The sequence below is a fragment of the Pistacia vera genome, unplaced genomic scaffold (assembly GCF_008641045.1).
Source record: "Pistacia vera cultivar Batoury unplaced genomic scaffold, PisVer_v2 Contig798, whole genome shotgun sequence".
NCBI lineage: Eukaryota > Viridiplantae > Streptophyta > Magnoliopsida > Sapindales > Anacardiaceae > Pistacia > Pistacia vera.
Window position 1 is genome coordinate 159727 of NW_022196665.1, and position 11119 is coordinate 170845.

The following is an 11119-nucleotide window of genomic DNA, read 5'->3' on the forward strand; positions in this document are numbered from 1 at the left end:
ACTTTGCGGCGACTCCAAAGACTCTTAATAAAGAGTTCAGAAATGGACTCATTCGGAGCAAGGAAAAAACCGCACCAATTGTTGAGTTCCCTGTGAGAAGCAGCTCACATGTACAATATGCAGGGATTACGTCTCATTTCCTTTGCCTATGTTGCTGAGGTCAGCTCAAAGGCATTTGAAATTTACCGCTTGGCATCTGAATGCCCGCAGAACGTCGCACGCTCTCGTTGGCCGAAGCGAGATCCCGTTTACAAACCTCACCGTTATATTGACGATGAGAATCAAGACGTCACTGGCCAACACGACGCATTTTGCAAGTCCGAAAACCTGGTGGAGCTCCGATCAGGTCGTTGACAACTCATATAAATGTTACTTGCACATGGTCATGGTTCCATCGAACTGGCCCGCATTCTGTGGATCCTGAACCCCTGGTGGTAAGTGGTGGCAGGCAGCACCCGGGAAGAGAGAAAGGGATGCCAAGAGGCTCCCGCGACTAGTTCGCTTTGCATGCTATCCGCTATCAGACTGCTTCAAAATCCAACAAGACTCACAGCCCAAATTTTGCGGTAAACGGAGCCAATTAGGGATTACCTTCACCCGTAAGCGAGCCCGGCTATCTGGTTGCGGTTCAGGAGGTTCGAAAAGGTCGGAATCTCCTCCTCGCGCTCAGTTGGTATATTCCAGCCGCACTGACCAACACGCTGACTAGAGTGCGTGTGACAGGCGCGAGATTTTGGATCGCGAGGCGTCCATTTCACACACTACCCTCGCAGGTGGTATGACCGCCACCGCGAGCGGTGTGAGAGAGCCACCCGCATAAACGAACGGGATCCGCTCTTCTGATGGTGATACTGGAATCCACCAAAAGTGCGCCCAACATTGTTGCTGGGTTTGCCTGCGACGTGCCTGAGAGACAGCTCGGGATTCACGTTTTTTCACCGGGCAGAGTTCCCGTCAAGCATTTGCCAGACCACACAACTACCACGGGCAATCCTTTTGTCATTACGCTGGCCTCTTGGAGCCCGTAGGCTTAACTTATTTGCCATGCTACCCTTAGCGCTTACCGCGCATGCCAGATGCTCAGCAGGCAAAAGGTAGCAAAGGTCAGATAATGACGCCTTTGCCGCGCTTACAAATCTGCAGCGACCTCAGCAATCATCTTTGCGGTTGTGTGCGTAACGTTGATTGGCTAAGAAACACACGTGATATGAATGTATGCAGTGAAAAATGTAAAGAGAGTTTTTAAAGTGGTTCATGCTAAGGAGCAAGTCCTACGTCACTGATTTGTATTATTTATGTGGGTCAGGTCGCAAAGCGGACTGACTTACAGAAGTTGGAAAAAAATGTGTTTACAGGAGGAGAGAGAGAGTTCTCTATGTAAAAATGCCGAATCCCCTTAATAAAGGGTCTTCTTCTATTTATATCAAACTGAAGCGTGTAATCATCATTAAATCCATGGTTGGTGTGACTGTCAGGATATAATCCGGCTTTATGTCCCATTGCTCTCTTCCCAAGGCTACTTCGCACGATTTATTGCGGGAAAGACGCGTGTGAGCTATATCATTTGACACAGGGCCTGTAACGGTATGGCGTGTATGACTCTGACGAGGAGCAAAGTCACCCTTAATACACGTGGACTTCCAAACTCTACCAATTTAATTTTCCCACCGTCAATAAACATTAACTCAATATCAATAAATATAATCTACTAGCCCAATATCTATAATAATATCCTAAATATACCCAAAAATAAAAATATATATACAATAATATCATCCCAAATATAAATAATAAAGAGGAAGTCACACATATATAAACAAAAAAACACATCAATTATCCTCACCAGCCCATCAGCTAGTATATAAAATACTGAAGTCATTGAACTCCCTCAAACTTCTAGAAGAAAAAAAAAAAAAAACTTTATATTTCAAAGTATTGACAATTTTGATCTCACTTAAATTTATATTGCCCCCATAAAAAATTGTATTAATTAACAATTTTTCACATTTTTCTCTCTTCTTCATTTTCTCTCATACTTTTTTCTTCCTTTAGTTGAATTACTCAAGAAATACTACTCTTTTAGAGGTTAATTAAAAGGTATATTGATGCTTTTTTCTTTTTCTTTCGGTTGTTTAAAATCTTTCTTTTTAGCTTTTGTAATTGATGAAAAATCATGAGCTATAAGTTTTTATTGAGTTTAATAAATGGGTTTGAAATTGGAAGACTAAACTCTTAGATTTTGATGTAGGTTTTGAATTAATCTTGTTTATATTGAGGTATAAGTTAATTACTTATTGCTTTAAGTTGGGTTTGATATATTTTGATTAATTATTGAGTTAATTTTGAATGAGTTCAAAGAATTGACGAAATCCTAAGCTATAGAGTTTGAGGATTTGGTTTAACTAACTAATGAAACAATTTAACTAACGTTTGCAGAATATGAAAGAGATATTTGATGGAATTGTCAATGAAACAATTATGTAAAGTTTAAAATATTAAAAATTGTCAAGAATAATTATAGAATTGATAATTTAGTATATTAAATTTTTAAAATTATATTTTTTTTATATTTATTACTTTAATGTATATTTTAATATAAATTTATCAATTTAAATATTTTTATCCTGTGGTTACTACTAGAGTTATTGAATCAATCATGTGCAGGTCACATGATTATCCATGTACTTATCAATTTACTTCACCTGTGAGCCTTATAAACAGTAACATGAGATATGATTTTCTTTATTTTTTATGATTTGGGATGTTTAAGCCAACTAATGTGGAGCTCAAATAATCATTTGGAACCTTGAAACTATTGGCTGAATAAGAATTTCAGTGACTATTCCTATTAGCAAATGAAGAGGGACTAGAACTCATAACATTTTGAGTAATACATCCAAGAATCTCTATCGAACTGTTTGATCATCCAGAGATAGTTAAATTTATTCTTTTAAAATTAAAGCATATGTATAAATGTGCATTGATTATTGAACAATAAATTTTACATTTAATTTCATATAATTTTAATTATTAAATTCGACAAAATTAATCCTTCAATTTGGTAGCATGAGTAAAAATAATCAATTTTTTTATTTTTTATTTTCTATTCTGTATGTATGAACTCTCTCCGAATGTGCAGAAGGGATCTTCTGGAACTTTTATTAAACTACTAATTTTATCCCAAAATGGACAAAATCTTTTCATGTGATGCTGAATGTGCAATATAGTTGCCCAAATTTATATTGCTTCTGTAGGGAACCCTTTTCGATAATTCATTTGCCTATTAAATGAATCATCTGGACAATTCATATACATACTTTATTTTAAATGCATGATTGAATAAAAGAAGCAATTTACATATATGAATTGAAGAACTCTTTCTTCTATTATTTATGATATATATAGATACAAGACAAAATGCTCTGAAACCGACAACACGAATGGTTTCTAGGGCATACACTAATATACACTAACATGTGCAACCTTTATTGATACACGTCTACATTGATCTCGTACTAGTCTATTACTTTCTGAATTTCATCCTTCATGACGATTGATTGTATCACCTTTTTAGGACCCGCCAAGGTGCCGATGGTTACGAGTTTTCGAGACCTGCCGAGGTGCCCGGTGGTTGTGAGTTTCCCTCTCCAACTATTCTCGCCTCAGGGATGTCCATTGCCCTTGGAATCTGTAAAGGTGCGACATGTAAGGATGACTCAAACTCTACATAATCTACCTCGTACGACGACTCAGAAGAGTAAAAAACCCTGGTTTCTCTTCCATAGCCACCAAAAACCCTAAAATTTCTTAAGCATGATTTTCTAAAGATCTATGCCCTAAGTTTCGACTCTTAAAAGTGTTTCTTTCAAACACTATCCAAGAATGTTCATCATCTAAGTCTATCAGATGTCCATACCTGCCATTACTATAAAAACTAAGCTTTTTGACATAAATGAAAAAGAGAAAAAGGGAAGAAATTTCTTTACGTCTTGATTGTTGGGGACGGATGCTTTGTCGTAGCGTTGAGTGCTCATTAATCAGGAAGAGGATGAACTAATTTTTTGAGTGCAAAAGCGTTGTTTTCTCTCTAAAAATTTGAGTTCTGTGAAAAACTTAGAATGGGCTTTGGGTTTTATAAGGTGGAAGACATTTGGTTTCTTTTATAAGTGACGTTTGGGTGGTAATGCACTTCCAACCGTTGATCATGACCACGTGTCACCAATCCACGTGAAGATCAACCGGCGCTTCTCTTTATTGAAATTGTCAAATGTCGGCATGATTATCTCCTCCACATTAAATGCGCCCTCATCCACATTAAATACTTCAAAAAAGAATGTCGTTTCAGCATGGCTTGCATTTAATGCTCATGGCTGACACTTATTGCACAGAGACATGTCTGTCAGATAAAGTTTATTTTATTGACCAAGACAGCTATCAAGCGCAATGAATAACATTTGAAGAGGTCATTCAAATAAGACATTTTTTCCACATGTCAAACTCGAACATCGAACGAGATGATTCTCAGTTTTTGACAGCAAAATGTTCTAATTGTTTTCAGGTCGTGAATGACAGAGAGAGGTCGAAACACATTTTTATAGCACCGAACAGGATCTAACTCAGGTCAATAGACCTTTGTGGACAATCACGTCAGGTCGCTTGTGTAATTCTCAAAATCTATGTCACGATCTACACTTAGTTCGCTGGTCAGATCAAGCCATCAGCCTCATGTCATTTGTGACAATGTGGTTGTTCTCTGCTGTTAGCTCGAGCAGATATTCTTAAAGACAAGTTAGATCGCGACATAATCATGAAGTTCTTAAGATTCAATTCTTGAACCTTAAGAACTGGGGAGCTTCTGTTATGCCTAAAAAATCAGGGTTAACGTAAGCTTACTTCAACAAGCACCAATCAGAGTTTAGGAAGGCTTTACGCTGTCCAAAGGATGCATATCACCCCAAGATAGAAAGAATACGGTTGTCATCAACTTAACAGATTTAGGTTTCATCTATAAGTGACTGAGGACCGCACACCTATCCAAACCCCAAATAATTTGAGGATATTTCCTAAGTTATCAGCTAATATGAGGCAAGGAAGGATTTGCACGACACCTACCCACTTGCAGATCTGTAATCATTACCTTAAATTCAGCTACTATAAATAGAGGACTCCCCCTCTCATTTTTTGGATCCTGAACCCTCATTCTGATTTTGATTGTAATCTTTATTTTCAGAGCAAAGATAACCTACAAGAAAGAGATTGACTTGATATTCTCTCTAAATACTCAATTATTGTACCTCTACTCGTTGTTCGCTATACACGACCTCTTGTAAACTCTCATACATAAAAGAAACAATGGACGTAGGAATCGCTTTAAGTATCCGAACCACTTTAAAAATCACTTTTCATTTACTATTTAGTCTTTGCATTCAATTATATTGATTAGCTCTCTCATAATCAATCACGTGTAATTTCTTAGAATAGCTTAGCACTTTGTATGTGTAGGTCGTTGGTGTTAAAATCACACATCAACAATTACTATAAGGAAATCTTCCATCTTTTTCTATCGCAATTCTGAAAGAACAAACTTCATATATTAGTGTGGCAATCTGAAAACTTTTAATCTATTATGGAACACCCTCAAACGTGGGCACTTTAGGCCCAATTTAGGTTCATTCAGGCTGCTGCTATGTAATAGACAAAAAACAAATAAATAAAAATCAAAAGCCTGTCTATCAGAGCAGGATTCGATCGCGGGATCCTATGGGTTATGGGCCCAGCATGCTTCTGCTGCGCCACTCTGATAATAAAATGATGAAAAATCAAATTCTAAAAAATCAAATTCTAAAAATAATCTATAAAGTAATATTTCGCACAAGTGAAGTGCCAATTTGAAATGCTCAGTAAATAAAATGAACAGCTTATCAATCTACTGCCATTAAATAATTGTACTTGAATATACCTCATCAAAATAATTCGGCTTCATATGGTTTGAAAATGAAAGAAAACAATAGGTATAACTTAATTAATTTGTGACATTGTCCACTTTAACTTAATTAATTCTAATTCTATATTCCCACATTCTCACTCTTCCAAAGATATAAGGAATGATTTAACCATATATATTTTGAAGGGTATTTTAACCATGCATATTCATAATATTTTAAGTACAAGAGCAAATATTGTTAGACATCTAGTCATTAGTTAGCGAATTTATTCATATTTATTACTTAAATATTGTAAATCACATATTGAAGATTAATGAGTGCTATATATAGTTCAAGTCAAACCCAAATTTGGCTTGATTAATTTCTCGCTTAGTTATGGAATATTCAAAGGTTATGTTACACGTTCATATTTGAAAAGTTTTATATTTCTTTTCAGTTTTGGTTTTGATCATATTAATTACATAATTATGGAGATATATCTATCAATATTGTTCATATTTTGCTCTTTTTAATATAATTTAATATAAAACATGAACATATACATATTAAATATTGGTCAATAGAGGTAGATGATAGTCAAATCTTATTCAGAGCATGCAGATTCAGTAATCCGCATGCAGACTGATATACAGTTATAACTTCTAAGTGCTAACACGCTGGGATTTCACACCCAGACCAGCAGATCATTTTTTGTTGGAATTATATGTGTTGTCTTCAACATCATTTTGTATGCTTCACCTCTCACCATTGTGTTATGCATCTCCTAAATCCAATTCTATAAGCTTTTATTATAATACTCAACTAAACTTGTAAATCATTTCACTTCTTCAATCTTTCCTTGTCTCACGTTGATTTTAACAGCGAAAAGTTATAAAGACGAAGAGTCTGGAGTACATGCCGTTCTGTCTCTCATTGGCAAGCTTTGTTAATGGTTGCATCTGGTCAGCTTATGCCTTCATCAAATTGGACTATTTCTGTGATACTCGTTTTTGGCACCAACTAATTGTCACGTGCGTAACACTGGGTGGAGGATAAACACACGTGATAAATGAATGTATGAAGTGAAATAAATGTAAGAGAGGTTTTAAAGTGGTTCGGATGCTAAGGTAGAAGTCCTACGTCCACTGATTGTATTGATATTAGTGTGGGTCAGGTCGCAAAACAGACTGACTTACGGAAGAGTTGGAAAAAGTAAATGTGTTTACAGGAGAGAGAGAGAGTTTTCTAATGTAAAAATGGCCGAATCCCTTAATGAAGGGGTCTTCTTCGTTTTATATCAAACTGAAGCGTGTAATCATCATTAAATCCATGGGTTGTGTGACTGTCAAGATATAATCGGCTTTAGGCCCATTGCTCTCTTCCAAGCTGACTTCGCACGATTATTGCAGGGAAATGGACGCGTGTGGCCCATATTGGCAGGTTGACGTGTGCGTGTGCTCTGACGGGAGGGTCATCCTTCACGTGACTTTCCCACGTCAGTCCTTTATTTTCCCAGGCATAACAGAAGCCCCTAGTTTTTAAGGTTGAGGTCGAACCTTGAAACTAAGTCACACTGGAGATTTGGTCGCTCCGACCTGAATGGGGTGAGTTCGGCACAGGATCTTGGCGAACACGATCTCGCGCGTATCTTGCCTAAACGGACTGACAATCTTCGTCCTAGCGACCTGGGTCTAATGGACGCTCCTTCTGTCTTAGAGAATCAATGAACCTGGTCCTGGCGTGCAGGCGCCTGCCACACGTTAAAGCGTTTGTCAGAACACTTAAATGCATGTGTGTGACCCGACGCCGTTTTGACAGCATTAGTGCGCAGCGCATTTGAAACGACGACTCTTATCATGGCATTTAATGCCACGTGGGGGCGCATTTAATGCGGGGAGAGAAAGAGGGCTGTCGTTTCGGTCCAAGAGGTGGTAACGTGATTCGCAATCCATATAAAAACTCGTATTTTTCAGATGAGGTACCGAGATTTCTTTTGTTTCGAGTGACAAACCTTAGCAAACCAGAAACCACTCTTTTCCGATCGGCGCTTCTCAGGCAACTGAAACGAGTTTCGGTCTCGGTTACTCACCCTGAAGGTAAGATTCTCTTCTTCTTCTTTTTCTTTGCATTTGCTTGGTGGGCGATGCGTTGGGTCTCCTGGTGTTTCACCAGAGACTTGACACCGTCATTGGATTCGAGCGTGGATGGCGGCTTGAGTCATGTTAGGTTTTAAGAATTTGTCCCTTGCCGCCGCACGGGACAAACACGAAGGCCTCAATGACCGTGTCTGTTGATGTGCAGACTGGAATGGAATCGTCAACATCCAAACGAGGAAGGAGCCAGCTCGTCCTCGAGGAGCTCCCGAGGACGCAGCCCTCGATGTCTACTCGGTTCTCACCACCGAGGAATATAATAGAATAAAGAGCAATTTGCATCCGCGCGGAGGTGTTCCTCGACCACACTAGGCCGTCGCGGCACTCGGCCGATGGCCTTGCCGCGATCTCTGAAGAGATCTTCAGGGGTGGAGGGAGGATTCCCTTCCATCTTTCATCAGGTCGGTCCTGATCATTTCGGGATCGCACCGATGCAGCTGACGCCAAACGCGTACGTCATCACTGTCGCGATGTATCGCGTGCTGCGAGCAGCCGCTTGGGAGAGCCAACGGCGGTGGAGCTCGGCGTCGCCTACTATCTTAAGAAGAGTAGGGACAAGGACTCGTACTATTTGTCTCGGTGACCTACCATTGCTGCGGGGTACACAGCTATCTCAGCAATGCGGGGGCCTACGAGACAAAGTTCTTCTTTTTCTTTTAAACGGCTACTGCCGTTTTCAGGATCCAAGTAGGTTTTCTTTCGGGTTCATTATCTGCTCGCTGACCCATAATAAGACCTGTTTCTTTTGCAGTTAATAGAACGACGAGCAAGCGTTACTCGCCGACCCAGACAGGCTTGTATCTTCGGAGTACGGACGAGGAGAGCCGGGACGCGAGGAGCTTGTGACAACCGCGAACTTGCGGAAGTACGGTTTTTCAGCGACAAGGGTCGTTAAAACCCCCAGAAGGTAAGTATACCGGTTCCTTTCTGGTCGTAGAATAAGTTTGCTTACTAACGAACTTAAATGCAGAAAACCATGCCCCAAGGAGTCCGGGCAGCCCCGCCGAGCACCATTTGTCTTCCCTCGATCGAGGAGGAGAGGGCGGCCGCAAGCTGCTCGTCCTATCCCGGCACAGCCGTGCGAACAGTCCCGGCTTCCAGCCCCCTGCCGTGCAAGAAGCGACCAGGACGGAACAGGCCGCTAGGCGCCAACTGCTCGCCAAAGAGGAAGGCCCGGCCCAGAGGTCAAAGAAGAGGAAGCAGATTCAGCCCGAAGAGTCGGAGACCGAATCTGAGGAACAGCCTCTGAGGTCGCGCCAGGAACCCAGGAGGTCGGGCAAGGAGCCCTTGGGCGAGGCGGTCGCTGTTGGCAAGGCGAAGGACGCGCGGTTTCTAGACTCATTGGGGAGTCTGCCCGAATACCTGCAGCCAATAGTTTATGGCCTGCTCGAGTGGAGCTATCGGAGTGTACGACGAATTTGCCAACACGGGCGACGACCTGATGACACGTCATTCCAGCATCTGAGCAAGGTAAATGAGCTGTACTTGAAATTTTATTCTGGTTTATTTCTATTCTATCTTGCTCGCAGGCGTTGCTCGCGATGAGGATGTCCATGGAAAAGACGGGCTGGGGGCCGCCAGGGGACAAGCGACCGCAGGAAGAGGTGCAAAGCTGAAGAGAGCTTGGAGTCCGTGAAGCGGAAAAGAACTCAAGCGTTCGAAGCGGCGAACAGGTTATCTAAACCAAAAGGACGCTGCTTACGAACAGTGGATTCCAAAGACGGAGCTCGATCGACGTGCGGAGGAAGCAAGGAACTTCAAAGGACAACCAGCCAGGCTCTCTAAGGAGGGCGGAGAGAAGGACCAGAGATCCAGGTGACTTCGCAGGGCCAGCGAGCTGAAGAGAAGGGAGGCTTCGAAAGAAAGGCGAGCTCTTGAGGCCGCACCTCCAGAGAGTGGAAAGAGGGCTTCTCTGATTGAAGAAAGCAGAATCAGTTAGAGGAGATGGAGAAAAACGGCCGCAGACTGGGCAATCGGGGCTAATTTACCTTGCGAGACAAGAATCCACTTGGACATGGTCCGACCTCCGGAGGCGGCAGCGGCGACATTTCGGATCATGGCCGAGGAGGACGACAGGCTGCCGCGGCACGCTCAAGGACCCGACTACCAGGCAGGGTTCGGCTCGAAGGATCCCCCCGACCAGCCTTAGCCTTAGCGTAATGGTTGTCCCATGTAATCGGGTCTTTTGACTTTTACATTAAAGAAGATATTTCTTACAATGCAGTTCGCTTTAGCTATATGTACACTTTACAATTGTGATTTACACTAAGCGATTACATATAATTTTACATGCGACAGAACATATGCGAACGTTTTTGTGAGCGAAACAAGAAATACTTGAAAAGAAATTAAACAAAGACTGAGAGTGAGTTGTGGATTATGCTAGTATGGCCGGAGGTGCTCGGCATTCAAGACTCGAGTAACGTTGGAGCCGTTCAATCTTTGAGGTGGTGGTCCCCGGTCTGATTACTTTGGCGACCCGGTACGGACCTTCCCGTTAGGTCCTAGTACACCCACGCTTGGCTCTCTGGTCCTGAGAGAGAACTTCCTTTAGCACAAGGTCTCCGACCTGGAAGTCTCTTCGCTTGACCTTTGAGTCGAAGAACCTTTTGCTCGGTGGTAGGCTGCTATCCTAGCGAAGCCTTGTTGCGATGCTCCTCGACCAGATCCAAACTTGCTCTCATAGCGCTCGTTTTCGTGCCTCATTGTACAAGTCCCTCGAGAGAGAACCAGTTTCCGACCTTAAGGGATCATTGCTTCACGCCATATAGGCTCGCGAAAAAGGGGTTTCCGGGTGGGTGAGGTCTTGGATTTGTCCTGACGCCATAAGACTTCAGGGAGATCGTCAGCCAATTTCCTTTGGCTGCCCCAAGCTTGGCTTCAGAGTGTGTTGATGGTCTTGTTACTGCTTCAACTTGGACATTTGCTTGCGGTCTGGCGAATGAGGCAAATTTTTTATGGATGCCCAGCTCGTCGCAGAACTGCTTGAACTCCTCATTATCGAATTGCTTTCCATTATCTAGATGAGGATGTGAGGAATTC